This window comes from Schistocerca gregaria, chromosome X, assembly GCF_023897955.1.
Source record: "Schistocerca gregaria isolate iqSchGreg1 chromosome X, iqSchGreg1.2, whole genome shotgun sequence".
Classification (NCBI taxonomy): domain Eukaryota; kingdom Metazoa; phylum Arthropoda; class Insecta; order Orthoptera; family Acrididae; genus Schistocerca; species Schistocerca gregaria.
The window spans coordinates 222,041,301-222,058,506 of record NC_064931.1 but is presented as its reverse complement, the minus strand read 5'-3'; the positions used below and the strand labels follow the sequence as shown (position 1 = coordinate 222,058,506).

The following is a 17,206-nucleotide window of genomic DNA, read 5'->3' as shown; positions in this document are numbered from 1 at the left end:
AGGAAGACCAGCTTTTAATATCTCATCGAGATTGTTGTCACTAGGGATGGAACAAGATTGGGCTGCAGAAGGAAATCTACTGTATCATTTCCAAAAGAACCAATTCGGTATTTATCTTAATGAAACTGATTTTTACTGCCAGCCTCTCTAAAGTCCTGTGTCTTACCACTGGGCCACCTCACTCACTACATACACGTAAGGTCTTGTGAAGAGTGAATGATTTACAATTACAACATAAAAACTTACATCTTCAATTGTAATGTATTTTAGTGGTAGGGTTCAACTCACTATGAAAGATTTAATTTTATGCATGAATTTTCCCTCTGTTAATGTGTCAGTTTTTGACTGGAACATTACGATTTAAATAATGTAATGAATTTACACACTATACAGAACTAAATGTAGCAAACCTCTTCTGCCTTCCATTCTTATTATACAATAAACATCAAACCAAATGTCACATTTTACTGCACATGACTCTTCATATTTTTACATGTAATTGTAAATATTTGCCCGATACAAAAACTTAAAATATTTTTGCTTTGCTGCAGTGTAACACAGAAACTACTATTCAAATAAAACAAACTGTTGAATAACTTCTGTAATTCGAATAGAATAACTATGTATTTCAACCTAATTTTTTTTTTTTTACATTTGTTACAAAATAGTATTTCAGTTTCTTGAAGGAACATTACATCTTGAGTACATTACAGCAAAATGTTCACAATACCATATTGCCTCTCAACAGCAATTTCATTTGCTACAGTAACATCACATGACCTGAAGTAAAGCATGAAGCAAAGTGGCAGTTTTATTGCTGAATTAGTTTACTGAATGTTCATTCTTTGCCATTAACAAGATTTTTTTCCATGTCCATGTTCACCGAAGTTCACTCCAGATGCTTCACTGTAAAAAGATAAATCTTTCTATACAATTGTACAACAGTCCATAGTATACAAAAGAACAGAGTACAAACAAATTTTATTCTTTAAGAGAATGTTTTGAATTCGATCCATCTCACTGCAAATTGGTAACACTTTTGGTGAATGCTAAATTAAAGTAAACAATAATTTTGTTAGAGATATTTCTGTTTTACACACGATATGGAGAAATGAAATAATCCACAGGAACACTGTTCCTGTATGATGAAGGAATGTTATGAAAGATAACTGGGTCCAAGATTGTCAGCAAGAATAAAACCAGTTAGTAATTCTACACAATGAAGGTAATACTACAACATGCTCTATACAATTAATATGAAATGATTATTCATCGAAGCTGGGAAACCCTTCAAAAAAGCTAAAAATCTGGAAATTCAGAATACTATGTATTATCCAACTGAAACTAATAATTATGAAAAAAAAGAATTACATCTAGTTTACCTCACGCTCTCATGAAATTCTATGACTACGTGAGTGCTTTTTCTAGATGTGCTGAAACTATAGTCTTTGAAAAGGACATGCTACACACATAATTACTATATAAAAGCCAATCCTTTCTCCGAGGCAAAACCATTCATATACAGAGCTAATTTGACTGGTACCTTTTGTGGGGGAAAAAAAAAACCAGACAAATGTGAGTAGGACTCACACAATGATTATTCCGTACAAACTTAATTATTTACATGGATGATGATGATGATGATAATAACAGCTTTGTGTAACTCAATGCCCTGATGCAAGTAGTTCTATTGTGCACCACTTTGTCAACGTTTATGTCCCAAGTCTATCCCAGTTATTCCACTGGGCAAAGAGGACCTTTAGTTTCATGTGGAATTCAAACCACAGGTTGTTTTGGTTGAGAGGTGAAGGCAATGTTGGAATGGAGACAGAAACATCCATAGTTCAACAGAGATTCGATCCCACGACCTCTTGTTTTCTAGGCAGACACTTTACTGCTACACCACAGTGCTCAACATGTCTATAAATACCTCTTCTATAGATTTTGATGAGTGAGTTTGCAACTGTCACAATATGTGACATATATGGCCATATCTTACACCTGCATTGACTTACAGTGCTAAGGGACCGTAGACTTCGCAGCTGATATAAATTTCAACATGATATCTAAAACTGTTCCTCAGAAAATGGGGTCTTGACAGACAGAAAGTGTTCCTACAAGGGTTCTGTTTTTACTGAATGAGATATGGAACTCCAAAAACTTAAGAAGATATTCTATTATTAACTTACATATCACAATGTGTGATATGATCCTTAGATTTGCCACTGGGATCTCTAAAATACTGACCCCTCAATAATCAGAGGTATTTTAAATTTTTGTAATATATTATCTGTATATATATATATATATATATATATTGCAAAGATACTGTAGAATACATGATGGAAAGCACCTTTTCTCAGCTTTCATCACTCTTGGTATCCAATTTGTGACAGGACTGAGGAAAAATTTACTGCCATTGTGCTTCTATATGAACATCAATATTTCTTAGCTTACTTTCGTTATTCCTATGAAACATACATGGCCGAAGTGGCAAAATTGTTGCACAGCATTCCTTAAACATTGATTTTTTGAATTTGCCCAACAGCTGACACTTCCACTATGTAAGTTTAACCAACAAGATTTTACAGGAACAATACTGCTTTACAAGAGAGCTGCAAATCAGCAACCAAGTAAAAGAAACAACATGTGATTCTTCATTTCCTTAAATTATCCAATGATGATACTTTCCTGTAAATAATGCTCCCATCAAACAATATGAGATTTTGTGTGCATTTATATGATTAGCAGTTCTATTACATTTTCTTGGACCACAACTGATTTGACTTTGCTTCAGCTGAACGTCTGCTGTTCAGTACACTGTACTAGTTTCCTAGATTCCATCAGCCAAAAATTATATGAACTGATAACATGTCTGACAACATATTAACTATAAGTATTGCCGGCCCGGTTTGCCGAGTAGTCTAATGCACGGCTTTCCGGAGCGGGAAGGAGCGCCTGGTCGCCGGCACAAATCTGCCCAGTGGACTTGTGTCTGCGTCCGGTGAGCCGGCCAGTCTGTGGATGGTTTTAAGGTGGTTTTCCGTATGCCTCAGCGAATGTGGGCTGGTTCCCCTTACTCCGCCTCAGCTACATTATTTCTGCACAAACAAGTTCTCCACTTACGTGTACACCACCATTACTCTACCACGCAAACATAGGGGTTACACTCGTCTGGCACGAGATGTTCCCTGGGGAGGATCCACCAGGGGCTGAAGCACAAAATAACCCTGGGTTCAGTGTGGGTCAGCGGAGGGCGAGGTGAACTGCGGTTGCGGCGGGGACGGAGCCTCTCCGCCATTTCTAGGTCCCTGGTTAACATACAACAACTATGAGTAATTCGATTAACAACTGACAGTCCGGTAATGTAAAATGCTTATTGAGAAATGAAGAAGATGGTATACACCTGTCCACCTGGAACAGTATTCTGAAGGATATGGTGTGTGAGAAAAGTGAGCTGTGTTCCACACTAAGTTTTCCTTGAGCCAGTGCTTAATTTTTTTGAGAGATACTTCCTTTCCTTCAGGCTTAAACTACAATCTACGAAGCAATCTCAAATCTTAGAAAAAAGCACACATGCGAAACTCAGCTTGTCCTTCTCATGATATCCTGCGAACTATGGATGAAGGGCAACAGGTAGAGTCCATATTCCTAGATTTTTGTAAAGCATTTAACATGGTGTCACACTCCCAACTATTAACAAAGGTACAAGCTTACAGAAGAGGTTCCCAGAAATGCAAGTGCCTCAAAGACTTCTTATTTAAAAGAACCCAGAACATTGTCCTCAAAGGCAAGTGTTCATCAGACGCATGGGTATGTTTACGACGGATGGTAGGAACAGAGCATCGAGTGACATACTAAGTGCACTATCCAAAAATTACTTCGAGCAATTAAACAGAGAACTGACTTGTGGAGATAACATCTTGGACCTACTGATAACAAACAGACATGAACTTTTTGACTCTGTAAGGGCAGAACAGGGAATCAGTGATCATAAGGCCATTGCAGCATCCCTGAATATGGAAGTAAATAGGAACATAAAGAAGGGAGGAAGGTTTATCTGTTTAGCAAGAGTAATAGAAGGCAGATTTCAGACTACCTAACAGATCAAAATGAAAATTTCTGTTCCAACACTGACAATGTTGAGTGTTTATGGAAAAAGTTCAAGGCAATTGTAAAATGCATTTTAGACAGGTACATGCCGAGTAAAACTGTGAGGGTCGGGAAAAACCCACTGTGGTTCAACAACAAAGTTGGGAAATTACTGTGAAAGCAAAGAGAGCCTCACTCCAAAACCTCTCAGACAAACAGAAGCTAAACAATGTCAAAGTTAGTGTAAGGAGGGCTGTGTGTGAAGCGTTCAGTGAATTCGAAAGTAAAATTCCATGTACCGACTTGACAGAAAATCCTAGGAAATTCCGGTCTTACATTGAATCAGTAAGTGGATCGAAACAGCATATCCAGACACTCTGGGATGATGATGGCATTGAAACAGAGCATGACACACGTAAAGCTGAAATACTAAACACCTTTTTCCAAAGCTGTTTCACAGAAGAAGACCACTCTGCAGTTCCTTCTCTAAATCCTCGCACGAACGAAAAAAATGGCTGACATCGAAATAAGTGTCCAAGGAATAGAAAAGCAACTGAAATCACTCAACAAAGGAAAGTCCACTGGATCTGATGGGATACCAATTCGATTCCACACATAGTACGCGAAAGAACTTGCCCCCTTCTAACAGCTGTGTACTGCAAGTGTCTTTAGAACAGAAGGTTCAAAATGATTGGGATAGAGCACAGGTAGTCCCAGTTTTCGAGAAGGGTCATCAAGCAGATGTGCAGAACTATAGGCCTATATCTCTGATGTCTATCTGTTGTTGAATTTTAGAACATGTTTTTTGCTCGCTTATCGTGACATTTCTGGAAACCCAGAATCTACTCTGTAGGAATCAACATGGGTCTCACACAATCGCTGTTTCCGGAATCCAACTTGCTTTATTTGTTCATTAGACTCAGAAAATATTAGATACAGGCTCCCAGGTAGATGCAATTTTCCTCGACTTCCGGAAGGCATTTGATACAGTTCCGCACTGTCACCTGATAAAGTAAGAGCCTACGGAATATCAGACCAGCTGCGTGGCTGGACTGAAGAGTTTTTAGCAAACAGAACACAGCATGTTCTCAATGGAGAGACGTCTACATACATTAAAGTAACGTCTTGCGTGTCACAGGGGAGTGTTATGGGACCATTACTTCTCACAATATATATAAATGACCTAGTACGTAGTGTCGGAAGCTCCATGCGGCTTTTCACGGACGATGCTGCAGTATACAGAGAAGTTGCAGCATTAGAAAATTGCAGCGAAATGCAGGAAGATCTGCAGTGGATAGGCACTTGCTGCAGGGAGTGACAACTGACCCTTAACATAGACAAATGTAATGTATTGCGAATACATAGAAAGAAGGATCCTTTATTGTATGATTATATGATAGCGGAACAAACACTGGTAGCAGTTACTTCTGTAAAATATCAGAGTATGTGTACGGAACGATTAGACAGTGGAATGATCATAAAATTAATTGTTGGTAAGGTGGGTGCCAGATTGAGTTTCACTGGGAGAGTCCTTAGAAAATTTAGTCCATCAACAAAGGAGGTGGCTTAGAAACACTCGTTCGACCTATACTTGAGTATTGCTCATCAGTGTGCTATCCATACCAGGTCGGGGTGAGAGAGGAGATATAGAAGATCCAAAGAAGGGTTATTTGGTAAGCGTGTTAGTGTTACGGAGATGTTTAGTAAACTCAAGTGGCAGACTCTGCAAGAGAGGCGCTCTGCATTGTGGTGTAGCTTGCTGTCCAGGTTTCAAGAGGGTGCATTTCTGGATGAGGTATCTAATATATTGCTTCCCCCTTACTTAACCTCCCGAGGAGATCACGAGTGTAAAATTAGAGAGATTTGAGCGCGCACATTAGCTTTCTGGCAGTCGTTCTTCCTGCGAACCATATGCGACTGGAACAGGAAAGGTAGGTTATGACAGTGACATGTAAAGTGCCCTCACCCACACACTGTTGGGTGACTTGCGGAGCATAAATGTAGATGTAGATTCACGAGTTTCCCAGGGAATTGTGACACGAACACTTATTTTCTATATACATATGTGATCTGGTGGACAGAGTAAGCAGCGGACTGTGGCTGTTTGCTGATGACGCTGTGGTGCACGGGAAGGTGTCAGCGAGTGACTGTAGGAGGATTTAAGATAACTCGGGCAAAAATTTCTAGTTGGTGTCAGGAATGGCAGCTTGCTCTAAATGTAGAAAAATGTAAGTTAATGCAGATGAGTAGGAAAAACAAACCAGTAATGTTCAGATACAGCACTCAGTGTCCTGCTTGAAACATTATCATCATTTAAAAATATATGCATAACACTGAAAATTGATATGAAATGGAACAAGCATGTAAGGATTGTAGTAGGGAAGGCAAATGGTCTACTTCAGTTTATTGGCAGAATTTTATGCGAGTGTGGTTTATCTGTAAAAGAGATTGCATACAGGATACTAATAACACACTTCACACATGGAAGGTAAGATTGCAGGGATTAGGGTTTATGCAGAGGCATATAAGTAGTCATTTTTCCCTTGCTTTATCTGCAAGTGGAATGGAAAAGGAAATTACTGGTAGTGATACAGGGTTCTCTCAGCCACACACCATACAGTGGCTTGTGAAATACAGATGTAGATTTAACAATCTTCTGATGTAGGAATGTACATTTAAATGTGGAATTTTAAACTTTAATTTTGAAGTCATCAATTTCAGCAACAGATTGATGTACGAGACTAAACAGAAAGTTCCATTACATTAACTGACTTCACCTAAGACATATTGCTCAAAGATTTTATGATGCATCCTTTACCAAGACATTATTATAAAATTAACTGTAGCCCTCATGTTCCACACATCTTATAGGTGCATGAACTGCCATTAAGTTTTCCTATCACTTCAAATGTATTCTGTTTCCAAGAATGACAGCACTAATTTCCATTTTCAAAATATTCTGCATGTGGTAACATTAAACCAGTGTATGTCTTTTCTGTCTTTTAATAAATTATACAAATATGTGACTAAGTCTTTAGAACTAACCACAAGTCTGTTATGTTTAACTGTACCCAATGGGAAGTGCACTTGATAGAACTAAAATTACCCAAAGACAGAATTTATCGTCAAGAGGCAGAATTCCAAGGTCTGGCAATATACATATTTAGAAGTAACAAAAACTACACCTGCTCACAACAGGTGGATCCCTCTCAAGATTGGCTTCAAGTGGCCACCTCCTTATCAACCTTCAGCAACCCAACACTTTTTCCTCCCTCATGAACTAATCATGATGTACTAAAAGCTAGATTAGTCTTTTTTTAAATTTTTTTAAATTGTCTATCAGTTCTTTTACAATTACAGTATTATGAAAAGGAAATGAGTCGCAGACGGGCAACAGTCATAACAAATAGACTGCTAAACAAGTGAGCTTTTGGCCAAAAAGTCTTCTTCTAAATTAAACACACACACACACACACACACACACACACACACACACACACACACACGAAAACTGAGTCTGGCCTCGGCAGCCACAGACAATGTAATATGTGTGTGTGTGTGTGTGTGTGTGTGTGTGTGTGTGTGTGTGTGTGTCGTCCTTTTACAATTGTCAGATTTCAAGAAAAGGTTCCAAATTCACCACATAAGTAGAATGTTTAATTGCTCTATTAAACAAAAAGTATCTCCCAGTTATTTCGCTGAACTTTTTCTTATGTTATAATAATCACTACAACACACTAACCAAAATGGAAAGTGTTACCTCATGAACATTACCAAACTGATCCTTGAATATTTACTTGTCTGTGGGATACATTGATTATTATTTCATTCTTATGCAAGCATTTTTTTAATGCAGAAAAAAATCCATTCCTACATATGAATAATGGTGTTAATACCTGATGGCTATTGGGTGTGTGTAACATTTATGAAACTTTTTCAGGTGGAAATTACAGTACATTTCTCCCTAAGGTTGTGCACATTCAGCAGGCTGCCATCTTTCAGACTTTGGGAGGGTAGAATTATTGACACAAGCGATATTGGAGCTCCATCATGAGAGATCACATAGACAATTAGCTGTAGTGCAATGATTTCATAATGAATCATGTTGAGATGGTCTCAGGATGTGTGTGGCAAGAGTAGCCATGGTTCCTTCCAGATGGACCAGACCATGAGAAAATTATAGGATTGTATGACTGGTTCTCATGGACAGATAGATGCCAACAGCTGAAATCCAGGCAGCGGCTACAGGAAGAGTGTCATTAGAAACTGTGGGGAAACATTATTGGTAGCTGGGTCAAGATACTGAGTTGTCATATGTCGTTTACTGCACAGTCCACAGACAGCAGATAACTTGCATGGAGTGGGTCAAAGTCAACTGGGACATTGAGGGGCATTCTGTGGTGTTCAGCCGTGTGTCTGCCTTCTGTCTGTGATGGTCAAATCACTAAATGTGTCTGTAGACCCACAGGAAGCAGCAATTCTGGAGATGCATTACTCTCCAACTCCAGGAATCATGGTGTGGGAAGCTACTGGCTATGGCAACTATTGTACAACTTTATTACAAACTTGGTAATCAATGAAGGGAAGCCAAGTTTTCCCCAGTATGTGGCATGAATGCTAAATCTAGTGTCATACCCTTCATGACCAAGGTACCGATAGGCACATGCCAACAGCATACTGCAAGACCCTACATTCCAATTCACGCAACAACACATGTAGGGATTCTTGCTGACTGTTTCCCCAGGGATTCTTGCTGACTGTTTCCCCAATTTCTTGCCCATAGTGCATGTCTGGAATGACTTACCGTCCTACCAGCCTCCAGTCAGCAGTCTTAACGAACTAACACATCATGTGTTTCAAGAATGACAAGAAATACCTCAATATAGAATTTGAAGCACACGCTCTTTTCATCGCACAGAGAGACAGATTTGTGTGACAACAACAAGTTCACTTCAAGCAGAGTGATTATTCAGTAGATACTATATAGACGTTCTTGGCTGCTGCACCCATGAATCATTGCCCCCAACTCCCACATGCCTAAGCATGTATCTGGTGAACATGGAGTTTCTGAGCACCACCAGTCGTGTAACATTAAAGCTTTGGGGCTGCTTCAACAACCACTCTGCAATGTGACAATGGAACATCTTGCAGTGAGGTGACGGAAGTCATGTGATAGCAATATGCATACATACAGATGGCAGTAGCATTGTGTCCAAAATGCATGAAAGGGCACTGAATTGGTGGAGCTGTCATTTGTACACAGGTGATTCAGGTTTCCTATGTGATTATTGCCAAAAGGTGGGAATTAACAGAATTTGAACATGGAATGTTAGTTGGAGTTAGATGTATGGAACAGACCATTTCAGAAATCTTTTTCAGGGTTTGTGGCAGCATTGTCAATATATATAAAACTACCGACGTTTCGGTCCTTGTTGCAAGTGACCTCCTTCAGGGTGTTTTTGCTTACAGCTGAATGGTGTAGCTATGGGCTCCCCTCTCTTACCTATTGCAGCAGCCATCTTCATGGAAGCTTTTGAAGAAACAGCTCTCCAGTCTGCACCACCACACCCAGAATGTTGGCTCCAATGTTGATGATACTTTCATTATCTGGCCACATGGAGAGGAAGGGCTACAAATTTCCTCTAACACCTCAACCAGCAGCACAGCAGAATCCAATTCACTATGGAGATGGAAAAGAATGGGGTGCTGCCTTTCCTCAATGTGGGAATTTACAAAAAGCCTGATGGTAAACTAGACCATAGAGTATATAGAAAGCCAACGAGTACTGACAAGTACCTGCATGCCTCCTCCCATCATCACCCACAGAATAAATCCACCTTGCACACTTTAACCAAGGCGGCTCACAGGATCAGCAATGAGGAACATCTAAAGGGTGAACTACAAAACCTCAAGTCCATTTTTTGTGCCAATGTTTATGGAATAAAAGTAATAGATAAAACTATGGTGACAAAGAATGGAGGCAATATAAGATAGCAAAAGGAAGCACAAGACATTGCTTTGTTACCATATGTTCATGGCGTCACTGAACAGGTGGGCTAAATTCTTCACTGAGCATGCATCAAACCGATTTTCCAAAGCAGCAACAGGATAAAAGATGTTTTTCGCACAACAGCAGATACTACAACTGACAAACTACATGCTGCTGGAGATTACGAAATCAGTGCAATTGTGGATTAGTGTATGTAGGCGAGACAGGGTAACCAATCAGCACACGGATATTTGAACATAAATAATATATCCGACTGAGACAGCACACGAAGTCAGTGGTGGCAGAACACCAGGATGAGTGCGGCAAACAGATTCATTTTGGTGACACTCACATACTAGTGAAACAGCCTCTTACTATCAGAAGGAAGATTACAGAGGCAATAGAAATAGCCAAGTGACCGGCCAACTTGAACAGAGAAGACGGCTACCAACGTCAGACATCTTGGCTGCCAGCAATAACAACCCTATGAGATGATAGCTCAAGTGAAGCAACACATACAGGCACGAGGGAGACCGCAGCTGCTGCAGGTACATAGAGTACTGGTGCACCTCGGCCGACACTAGAAAGCAGGAAAACAACAACACATCACAGCTGCCACCTGGTTTTCCATTTGCCAATTTCCACCAATTACAAGCAGTAATGAAAACACCAATCAAAATGTCTGGTTTCTACCAATGAAAACAAATAATAAAAACACCAATAAAGACTTCTAACATCCCTCCCCTTCATACTAAACAGCCTATCAGAATTTGATAACAGCCATGTCTGCAGGTATATAAGAAACAAAGTTTTCTCATTCAGCAGTAAGCAGAAACACCCTGAAAGAGGTCGCCTGCAACAGGGACTGAAACGTCAGTAGTTTTATATATACTGACAATACGGTCACAAACTCAGAAAAATTTTACCAAATGTGAAAATGGCCGCAAGAGCCTATATTTATATTTCACAAACTGTTAGAGAATTCAATATTTCGAGATTGACACTGTCAAGAGTGTGCAGCATTACCTCTTCACACAGACAACAGTGTCTGACGGCCTTCACTTAATGACAGAGCAGTGGCACTTGCATAGAGGTGTCAGTGCTAAGAGACAAGCAATGTCGCATCAAATAACCACAGAAATCAATGTGGGATGTATGGCGAACGAATCTGTTACAACAATGCAGTGAAATAGGATGTTAATGGGTTATGGCAGCCGATGACTGATGTGAGTACCTTTGCTAACAGCACGACGCTGACTGCAGTGCCTCTCCTGGACTTGTGACCATATAAGCTGGACTCTAGATGACAGTAATATCGTAGCCTGGTCAGATCGCTCTTGATTTCAGTTGGTCAGAGCCGATGGTAGGGTTTCAGTGTGGCACAGACACCACGAAACCTTGGATCGAAGTCGTCAACAAGTCACTATGCAAGCTGGTAGTGGCTCGATAATGGTGTGGACTGTTTACATGAAAGGGACTGGGTCCTCCAGATGTTCGGCTACTTGGAGACCAATTACAGTCATTCATGGATGTCATGGTCCCTAACGATGGAATTTTTGTGGATGGCAATGCACCATGTCTTCAGGCCACGACTGTTCATGATTGGTTTGAAGAACATTCTGGATAGTTCTATTGAACTATTTGGCCACCCATATCATCCAACGTGAATCCAAACAGATGTTTATGGGACAATTGAGAGGTCAGTTCATGCACCAAGTCCTGCACCAGCAACACTTACACAATTATGGATAGCTATAGAGGCAACATGGCTCAATATTTCTGCAGGGGACTTCCAATGACATGTTGAGTCCATGACACAGAGAAGCTGCACCATGCCGAATGAAAAGTGGTCTGCCACAATATTATGAAGTAACCCCATCACTTCTGTCACTTCATCACTTTTGTCACTTCAGTGCGTCGCAGGGAGCAAGGGATACTCGGAAAGGTGTTACCAAATATATACAACAGTCACTGGAATATGTAATTTTCGCTCATATCAGGGTGCAGCGAGCATTACTTCATGCTGTTGAAAGCCATGCATGTGCCTCGCATGTGTGTCACCAGACTAGTTGCTCACGGCAGTTGTCCACTAATGCAGAAGTATTATTTAGCAACACATTGTAAAATGTTGGCTTCCAGTTCCTCTTCCCCAAGTGATTTCAGAGAGTGGTCCATTTCATCCTGCTGGACCGTATATATTTGCTCGTTACTGCAAATAAATCCCCTGTGTACCTTCCCAATTAATGTTCCACATGTTTAACATTTCTGTATATTTTACATGTGGTCTCAATGAGCTCTCAGTGCTAAAGTATTTCTTGAGTAATGGGGTGTTCTGGGTATTTTCCACAAACATAGGTGCTGTTAAATACTGAAAAATTTTATTTTAATGATGATGTAAATAAAATAGAAAGAAACTTCCACATGGGAAAATGGAAGTCTTTCCGCTCCCGGGATTGGAATGACTCCTTACCCTCTCCCTTAAAACCCACATCCTTTCGCCTTTCCCTCTCCTTCCTGAAGAAGCAACCATCGGTTGCGAAAGCTAGTAATTCTGTGTGTGTGTGTGTGTGTGTGTGTGTGTGTGTGTGTGTGTGTGTGTGTTTTGTTCATTGTGCCTGTCTGCCGGTGCTTTCCCGCTTGGTAAGTCTTGGAATCTTTGTTTGAAAAATTTTATTTTCTGGCTATCAGCATTTCACACCTGATACTTTTTAAAACATGAAGTTTGTGAATCAGTGTCATTTCATCTGAGGATATCCAAGTTTTGATTAATGTCAAAAACAGAACCACATGAATTTCAGATGCACTCTACCACCAAAATGACTTGTCATTGTATGTTGTGCACCTAACCTACCAGATAAACAAATGTCAGTCCTCTGTAAGATGCTGAGATCAACAGTTATGCTGAGTTCCCCCCCCCCCCCCCCCCCTCCTCCCTTTACATCTTGTGACCTACAAAAGAATAAAAAACAGCCTCAGATCACAAGCAATAGATATTATTTGCACCAACATTTGTAATAATCTATATCTGACAACAAGCCACATTCTTGATAGCTCTCATGACATATCCAACTGGTGGACAGTTCAACTCAGAAGGCACACAGAATTCACAATTATTTTGCTCCCTTAACAGTAATTTCTTAATAGGTTTCACTAGTCAACTAAAACTATCATCCACCAACAAACAGTGTCTTCTTTCCCTTTGTCTGTACTTCAAAGGTGACAACTGCTCAATGAGAGGTATATCCTGCTTGTTCTCTCTTTATCATCAGTGGGAGACTATGTCTCAAACCTATCTATTTGGAGTACAGGGCTACCATTTTGACCAGTTCTCACAGAGCTTTTCCTGAGAGGCAACTACAGATCTATGCAAAGTCTGAAGGAACCTTGAGGTGTCTGCTGAGTGCCAGATCATGGTTCTCTGTTGACCAAACTGGCAACAGAAGGAACAACGCAAGGCCTCTGATGCATTCACAACAGGAGATGGTCCTACGACTTTTTCACTAATACAAAGCACGGAAGTCATTCAAAGCTCGCTGACAGTCACCAACTGAGTTACCACCTGTTCACTGACTGCATCTCATCAATAAAGTTTCTACAATCCTGAGCCATATCTATTGCTGGAAGGGAAATACTTTAGCTAGATTTACAAGTCAAAAAGCAAGCAACTACAAATCACATGATCTACTGCACCAAAAACAATAATCACAAAAAGTCAACAGCATGAAGCCTAGCTGCCATGCTACTTTTGAAGTTGATTTTTGTATGGTGGTTAAGTGTCATCTACTAAATAGTCTACCCCACAGATACAAAATATCTCGTCATATAGTGCAGATCTTCATGTACACTTCATCCTTATTACACTGTCTAAGTGACAATACTGGGCATAAAGAAAATCTGCAGGAGAATCCATTTTGTGTATCCAGTAAAAACTTGCTACCAACTATTCATAATTTATCTGTACACACTGCAAATCAAAATTTAGAGCATCAAGGATTCAATAGTAGCTTTGACCTAGATCGTTTTTACTCAATTCATACTATGGGTTATGAAGAGTATTTACAATTGTGGAAGGAATCCATAGTTTCCAAGCGATTCTGAAAATTAATAAGGTATGTTACTCAAAAGTTATTCAAATTAGTGTAATCCATAAAAAAAAAAGAGATACTGATGAGTCATCACTAATGTTTAATTTTTACTGGTCACTTCACTAAGAGTGATACATGAAACATAATTTACAAAAATTAAGAGGAATTGAAGCTTACCAGTTGATAAGATCTATGACTATCTATATTAACTAATAAATACCAGTACTCTATACGAAATAACTACGAAGTCATACTGGGAAATGGGGGGGGGGGGGGGGGGGGGCGGCAAGGTGCATGGAGGTAGAAAGAATGACTGAAAGAAAAGACAGTATTTGTCATTGCATATGAAATAATTCTGTTTCTACTATGCCTTTCACATATAGATCAATGGTGAAAATAAGTGCTCTAATCACTTATGTAAGTGATGTATAAGCAGGAATGAAATGGAGCGATAAATATGTAGGATAGCCTTGTGCTAATTTCTTTATGAAATCTACATGTACCACAAGATGCAGATTATTGAAGATGAATGTCATTACCTGCTGTGTTACATCCTTCTTCAAAAGCTTGTCAACAGGTACCAGTTCCATCCTCCAATTTTTGTGTGCAGGCCCTGTAAACATAGATTCCTTTAAATACATACATATTGCAAAAGGTTTAATCTTAAATCCTGTTCAGAACTTGTGACTTTTTTTGTTTGTTTGTTACAACAACATTTTTAATAGTCTCACATTTTATTTTCATTTACAGTTATTTCAGTCTCCAGTCCTAGCACCAGGTTTTCTCCAGGTTGGTATTAATCAGAAATGCACTAACTGGAAGAGTTCCATGATGTAAACAGTCTCTAAACACATTCAAGCAAGATACTTAATTTTAGTGTAACTTTAAGCTATGACACAGCACCGTTTTATTTTTCTAGTGTCATTGTAACATTACATTTCATGATTACTGAAAAAGCTCTAATAGTCAGTGCTTGTCTATGAAATGCAGCAATATCAATTAGGTCAATCACTAGTGTTCAATCTCATTTTCAAACACTTATTGAGACTTCATTGGCACAAAATTTCATTGAAGCCTAATAAACATGCAACAAAAGAAATCCAGTTATGATCCAAATACTGATTTTTCACATAACAGAAAAGCTGCTTGGCACTGAGTACAAGACAGTAACAACAGAGCCTCTAAACAGTCATGGTGGAGCATTTATTGAGCATGAAGCACAAATAATATTAGAAACAAACTTTCATTTCAAAACTTCAGCTTCCACAATCAGCTGGATATCTGAGACAAGATTCTATTTTCTTGCCACATAAAATCTGTGAAAAATCTCAAGCTTTCGATAATCACCTCAAATGTCTTATCTAGGAACTGTAGTTGTTGCTCACGATGAAGAAGATAGATGTGATCATCCAAAGCTTAAGGTTTTACGCAGATATGGTGCATCAAGGAAAGATAGAATGTTTTATACAAGAACGTAATTCTGAGGAATTTCATTCTCATAGTTCCTACTGCACTTACACCTGGGTCAAACCAACAAAGTTATTTGGCAAAGTCACAGAAAAAAGCCATGCTGTTGGATACACAATACCTGCGTGCACCGTATGCTTGTGACAAACGTCTGTAAGATTCAGAACAAAAAATGTTCATACATTCCCTTTAATGTGTGGAAGGGATGTTGCTCTGTACCAAGTAGGTTTTGTCATTTTTCTGCTCACTTCAGCTACTAACTTCAGACATTCTGGTATGTAAAATAAAAAACGAAAAGTAAACCACGCAGATAAACTAAGTGCACGTGCTATCCCACCTGCTATCACATATCAAAACAGTCGCATTAGCAGCTGAAATTGTCACCGACAACTGGCTGTGGTGACCAGGACTTAATGAAACAGAGCAACATTATTAGGGTGAATAGAAGGAGCAACCAAACTTTTTCTTTGGTTGACTGTTTATATGATGTCTGTCCTATAAACAATGTTCTGTTGATCAGTGGATATGTACTGTTACTCCATCCATTTACCAGAAATACTAATACAAAACTGATTATTTTGATATGAGTTTTGTAGTTACACAAGAGACAGAAAATTGTAAAGAATAATTTCAGATTTAAAGATTCGTGGATGGAAAAAATATGAATGGCAAAAAACTATCACAATCACACTTTTCTCAGTGACAAGGTAAGGCTGAAAAGTTGTCTTCCTGGCACAAAGATATCACTGATACCCACGAAACTTTGTTTTTCTATATGTAAATCACGTGTCAACTTGATATACAAGACATTACATTTTAAACTGTAATACCTCACTATCACAAAATTCGTCTTTCAAACAGTCTGCCAGTGAAAGTTTATTCAAATTTGGTGAAGTATTCTAAGGAGGTTGCTTTTGCATCTTAAACTGTTAATAAAATAAGAGATCTGCTGATTTCAAATTTGTCGATGTGTCACATGAGAATTATCCAGATGAAACTTGCAATCACTGATAAAAACAAGGATAAAGTACACAATGTTATTGGACAATCAATATTTAAATGTATATAAATAACTGACTTGATAGTTTTATCAAAGAACACTGTACGAATGAGAAAGCTTTATGCAAGATGGGTGCCTTATTAGATGGACGCTGAACAGCAGCAAATGTGAAAATGAACTTCTCTGCAGTGTTTAGAACATTTTGAAAATATTTTTTTTTTTTAAATTGATTAATTCCATCTTATTTTGTTTGTGCCAGTTTGTTATGGTACATTCAATGCTTGTCCTCCACTTCTAGCCAGAAATGCACCAAAAATGGCAAAACTGATTTCATCTGCTGGAAAGGCTATATGGCCTATGTTTTATGAGACAAAGAATAGATTTCTTTATTACTCGCCTTTCAGAGGATAATGCAAGAATTTATACTAACTAAAATTTATATTAAAATCAATACATGGAAAGACCAATGGACAGAAAATAAATAAAATATCTGATCAGGACAATCCATCTGCCCACAAAATCACATTAGGAACAAGAAATCAAGAAAGAGAGAACATTCTTGACTTGAGAAAA

General features: G+C 38.9%; 1 long non-coding RNA gene across 1 annotated transcript in view; it reads right to left on the bottom strand.

The window, feature by feature from the left end:
- Positions 1-605: 605 nt before the first annotated feature.
- LOC126299145 (uncharacterized) overlaps positions 606-17,206 on the bottom strand; it is a 64,923-nt gene continuing 48,322 nt past the window's right edge. Inside the window, exons 4-5 of the long non-coding RNA XR_007552729.1 lie at positions 14,706-14,779; positions 606-906 (exon numbers count right to left, since the gene is read on the bottom strand). This is a non-coding gene — a long non-coding RNA (uncharacterized LOC126299145). The remainder of the gene's footprint in view (positions 907-14,705; positions 14,780-17,206) is intronic.